The sequence below is a fragment of the Musca autumnalis genome, unplaced genomic scaffold, assembly GCF_047663935.1.
Source record: "Musca autumnalis isolate F117 unplaced genomic scaffold, ASM4766393v1 scaffold_3, whole genome shotgun sequence".
Classification (NCBI taxonomy): Eukaryota; Metazoa; Arthropoda; class Insecta; order Diptera; family Muscidae; genus Musca; species Musca autumnalis.
Window position 1 is genome coordinate 42,367,644 of NW_027411866.1, and position 6,000 is coordinate 42,373,643.

Below are 6,000 nucleotides of genomic sequence, written 5' to 3' on the forward strand. Positions count from 1 at the left end.
CCACCAAAAATTGTCAACATACATAGTTAGATATAGGCACCATAAAAAAGGGCCTCCCGAATGAAGCATAAATGTACATAAACATTATCTGACATTTTAACGTACCCACTTAAAGTTGGGGACAGGAATGAAAAGTAATTATTCCATTTAAGTTCAGAATATTTTATGGTGTAGGGTATGAAAAGTTCGGCCCGGCCGAACTTAATGCTTTTTTACTTGTTTATTGGTAATTTTTCTCTAATGCTTCTTTTTTATTGGTAATTTTTTTTGTTATGTTTTTTTTTTTTTTTTATTGGAAGATTATAATTTCAAAGATATCTAATGATTTTCACTGTTGTTATCATTTTGTAGTTATAGTAGAACAATGCAAACTCTGTGTACGAATATGTTGAGTCTATCAGCACTAGCTTGAATTATTTTATGTTGCATTTATACTAAAAATATTTAAAAAATGTATATGCGAATTTTATAACCAACCATTTTGTTTTACGACAACAAACTAAAATGTTGCTTGTTAGATATATACAAAAGGTGGTTGTTGTGCGAAGGGAAATTTGTTTCCAACATATCGATCCGAATTCGTAACGAAATCGGAAGAAAAACATTAGCATATTCGAAGGGAAATTTACCTCCGACATTTTCTCCGAAATCGGAACGAAATCTGAACGAATTCCCCTACGAAAAATCGTATAGAAATCGATACGAAATCTGAACGAATTTGCTTCCGAAATTGTTCCGATATGTCGGACATCCGACATTTGGTTTGCTGGGTCGTTGGGTACACGTACATAAACACTAAAGCCCTCGGCACATACGGTCCGTTTAGTGACACGTTGGGACACGCGTTGTCCCAAAAAAGTTAAATTATGTTTAACTTTAATGCGTCAGCCACATTGTTGTTTTTCAAAAAACTTGGCATCACTTACACTTTCTTCATGTGGTTGTTGTGCCGCGACGCTCAACGCATCGTATGTGCCGAGCGCTTAATACCCTAGACAGACGGCAGCGTTAAATTTGAATTAACTGCCTTTATTCAAATTAATTCGTGCATTATCCACATTCTTAATGCACAAATTCAAAGGAAATTTAAACTGAATTTAGGTATTTCAATATGGCAATGCTGTAAAAGAGAGCCCATATTCATGTAGGAGAGAGTGCATATTCATGCTCTGAGATACAATTTGAATTGAAAATCAATTGTCTTTTGTCAAATTTCCATGTTTAAGAAAATAAAAAAGGAGAATAAATCAGAAATTTTCGCGTTTCTTTCAAATAAGTAGTTGTATTTCTCGAATAGAATAGCAGCTTATCGTTTTTCGTGCCTCGTATCAAATCTATTTTTAATTTTTTTTCACAAGCATTTCGTTACCATCCATACCAATTCTATCGAAAATAATATTTTCTTCAAATATTTCTTTAGAGTTTTGCGACATTTTTTAATATTAAAAAGACTTAAAAATATCGCGAATAAATTAAATTTATTTTTGCTTCATCGTGGCGAAAAAGTCAATGGTAGAAAGTATATTTGTTTCGCATATTTTGGCGAACTTTTGTAAAACTTTATGAAATGGTCTGCTGGGTACAAACAAATAACACAAACAGCTGTTTCATAAATGCAGAAACTATCGTCTGTCAGGGTAAAAAGTTAATTCAATTTCAATTTAATTGAGTTTCTATAAGGTTTTTTGGCAGAGGAGCAGGATTAATTTATACATCATCGAAAGATAGAACGTTATGGGTACTTTACACGATATGTATTTTACATATGGGTTGTCACTTTGCGTATATATTTTGTATATAGAAAGTGACAACCCATATGTAAAATACATATCGTGTAAAGTACCCATTAGAAATATGGCGTGCAGCAGATGGATCACTTTGTCGTACACTTACTGGCCATCCTCATAGGGTAAATAATATTGCCCTCAATACCGATTACGTGCTACGAACAGGTCCTTTCCAGGATAAGAATAAGAAATATTGTGACATAAAGAGTAGGTTAACACAAACGAGGATTCGTCATATCTTAAGATAAATTTATTTCTTTTTATCTTTCAGAGGAGGAATTACAAAATATTGCATTGAAGCGTTACAAAGAAGTGTGTCCTGATGACATTGAATCATTCATATTTTATTCGGATAATACTTTGTACCTATGTGTATCGAATCGACATAAATGCGTACTTCGAATGACTGGTCATCTAGATCATCAAAAGTAATAGCTTCAGCATCATGCGACAAATCTGTATGTCTGTGGCGGGCCAACGATGGACAATTCTTAACAATTTCTGTGGTCATGTTGAGGCAGTTTACACATTGGCATGGTCGGCAGATTCTACATTACTTCTCAGAGGAAGCAAAGATTATACACTAAAAGGTAGGTTTATATGTCCGTAGTCATAGTGAAGCAACAAACAGAGAGAATTTGAAATCTATTCTAAGTTCGGCTTACGGAACAAATGTTCTGTAATGGGCCAGATAAGTAAGTCATGTTGAAGCACATTCAAAATATATTTATATTTCAGTTTGGAGCGTGGAAACGAAGAAATTGGCAGAAGAATTACCCGGACATGATGATGAAGTTTTAGCTGTGGATTGGGCCCCTGATGATTGCAAAGTGGCTTCTGGTAGTAAAGACAAAGTTGTCAAATTGTAAGTAAAAAATCAGTGAGGCTAGTGTTGCTAACGTTGTTGTTGTAGTACATGTAAGATGCAACTTTTTCAAACAATTAATATTCAAAACTCAGACATACATTCTAAAACTCAAATTTAGTTCTTTAGGAGGGTTCCCATAATGTCGACCATTAAAATTAATTTTTGTGGAAGCTGTGTTGGTAAAATGTAAAAATGGGTTGAAGCCAAAACGTTTTTTTATGTTCCCTTCCGATTTCTGGCTTACATTTTATAGACCTGTCTATGCCCAAAGAATAAAATCACAGAATACTGCATAGCCAACGTAATAGTAGTGTATGATTTTTAGATATATCCATTGCATACATCTAAAATTGATGGTAACATTTTGAAGCCGGAATTTGGGTGTTTTTTTAATAATAATAATAATTTTAATAATAATTTTAATAATAATTAATTAATTTTAATAATAATAATTTTATATAGCCGGTGGCGAAGACTCCCGATCGAATTTTTTATAGTGCCTATATAAGCTTTTGAAGGGATGGAATATGAATGGGCCGCCTTGTAGACAGCGGCGCCGGTTGTAACAATCATTTGTATTGCATCTTCTTGAAGCCGGAATTTGGGTGTTTTTTAATAATAATAATTTTCGCCAGTGGCGAAGACTCCCGATCCCCTTCCTCTTCGATATCATATTTTGAACCATGGATGGTGGAGGAGTTTTTTTATTTGAGATGAATTTTCTATAGTGCCTATATAAGCTTGTTGAAAGGATGGAATATGAATGGGCCGCCTTGTAGACAGCGGCGCCGGTTGTAACAATCATTTGTATTGCATCTTCGTTCCTATGTTTATACCCTTTTGCGTTATAAGTACACCCTTTCCGGCTGTTGACAATTTTTGGTTTTTTTCCAGAACAATCTTTCTTCTATTAAGAGATGTATTGTAATGTAGGATTTAAGTAGTTTTGGAAATTCGACTTTGGTGACGGATAGATGATTCTTATTATATTATAAGGTGTACTTCTTGTAATCGGCTAAGGTCTTTTGCATTATACTGTAGAGTAAACGAACACACATATTATTTTCTTCTACATTAGCAATATGACTTGGAAACAAAAACAAACCCAAAAAAAGGATTATAATGACAAAAGCCTTAGAATCCAGAAAAAAGTATACCATGGACCAAATTGTTCTTGGTACACCACCACTTTATGTTGTTGAGCGTTCCTACTACCCATGGAACAGGATGGGATTTGTGGAATCTACGCGGAAAGATTTGTTCGACTTCTTCGCTTGTAAAAGCGAAGAAATAAAAAAATGCATCCTGTCATTCGATGCTTTGGGTACAGGTGTATATGCTTTCATCTTAACTGACATGAAATCGAAATGGATGCTCTTCATTGGAACGGATTTGATGGAAAACAGGGTCAAGTACACCACAGCGGATGTCAACGGAATGCTATGCCGTGTTTATGATGCAGCAGAAAGCATCGGCGTTATAATTGTTGCCAACGTCTGCGATGCTGCTGCCGAGCACATTGGATTGGTACCAAATTATTCTATTTATAATTTCGAATATCGTGGAAAACTATTTATTATTGACATGGTCCACTTATTTTCAAATTTAGTAGGACACTTCCTATGTGATGAAGTACGCTGTAATAAATTGGTCGTTCGGCATAAGCTAGCTGTGAAGGACGACATGAATATATCTATGCTGTTGCGTCCTTACAACTACGATGATTTTTATACCCTCAGCCTTTAGGCTAAAGAGGGTATTTACACTTTGATACGACCAAAAATGTGCCTCATCGAAATAATGGTTTTAGACCCCAAGTATGTTTGTACGATATCCGTTTCAGACAATTTTGAGTAGATCTAGCAATGTCCGTCCGTCTGTCTGGCTTGCTGGTGCGCACGATAACTCTCGAACGGATCAATGGGTTCGGTTCAAATGTTGGGTATCGAAATATTTTGTCCAGATTCGACTTAAGTTCGAAAATGGGCCATATAGGTCTACTCCTTCAGGTACCTCCCCCATAAATGTTCAAAAATTGTCGCAAAACTTGTGCGCACGATAACTCTTGAAGGAAATAACCGCTGGTTCATACTTTGCACATCGTGTAATTTCTATTAAACTTAGATGAGGTTCCAATATGGACTCAATCGGTCCACTCCTTCTGGTACCTCCCACACAAAATTTCGGAAAAGTTCAGTTTAGGACCTGGTCTCGAATCGCTTTGATTTTTGTTTACACAAGTTGTATTCGCTGTCCTCTATACGACGCTGTAAGTTTCATTAGGGGCAAGTCCATACTTCCTGAGCAAATAGCCTGAAAGTTACCAAAAACCCTATGACACCGAGTGTAGTGGTTGGATCGCAAGATAACTCTCGAACGGATCTGCCGATTCAGTCCAAAATTTGGCTTTCGTAATACTTTGTCCAAACTTAGTTCAAGTTCAAAGATGGATTATATCGGTCCACTCCTTACGGTACCTCCCCCACAAAAGTTCAAAAATGTTCGGAAAATTTGTGCGTACGATAACTCTTGAAGGAAGTAACCGATTTGGTCCATACTTAGTACATTATGAAATTTCTACTAGACCTAGATGAGGTTCCAATATGGACTCAATCGGTAAACTCCTTAGAGTACCTCCCACACAAAATTTCGGAAAAGTTCCGTTTAGGACCTGCTCTCCAATCGCTTTGGTTTTTGTTGTAACATCTTGTATTCACTGTCCCCTATACGAAGGTACAAGTTTTCTCAGGGGCAAGTCCATACTTCCTGAAAAAATAACCTGAAAGTTGGAAAACAAACCCTATGGCACCATGTTTATGGGTGGAAGCGCAAGATAATTCTTGAATGGATATGCCGATTCCGGCCAAAATTTGGCCTTTGTAATATTGTTTCCAAACTTAGTTTAAGTTCGTAGATAAGCCATATCGATCCACTTCTTCAGGTACCGGAAAAATTGTACGCACGATAACTTTTGATGAGAGTGACCGATTTGGTCCATACTTTACACATTCTAATAATATCTACCAGATATAGATCAGGTTCGGACTATATTTGTCCACTCCATCCCGTACCTCCCACACAACATTTTATATAAGTTCACTTTAAGACCTGCTATTGAATCACTTTGATTTTTGTTGAAGCAACTTACATTCGCTGCCTCAATTACGATGGTAAAAGTTGTTTCGGGGGCAAGTCCATACTTCTTGAGAAAACAGCCCGAAGGTTGTAAAAACCCCCTATGGTAACCCCATGGTCTATGTCGGTCCATTCCTTCAAGTACCATTTCCGCAAAATTTTTGATCTTTTATCCTAATCAACATTTTGTCGGTTTATACGACCAAAATT

General features: G+C 36.2%; 1 long non-coding RNA gene across 1 annotated transcript; it reads left to right on the forward strand.

The window, feature by feature from the left end:
- The first annotated feature begins 2,261 nt into the window (after positions 1 to 2,261).
- LOC141397186 (uncharacterized) lies at positions 2,262 to 3,009 on the forward strand. Its single transcript, XR_012411324.1, has 3 exons — positions 2,262 to 2,377; positions 2,526 to 2,652; positions 2,774 to 3,009. It is a non-coding gene; the product is annotated as an uncharacterized lncRNA (long non-coding RNA).
- Positions 3,010 to 6,000: the final 2,991 nt, after the last annotated feature.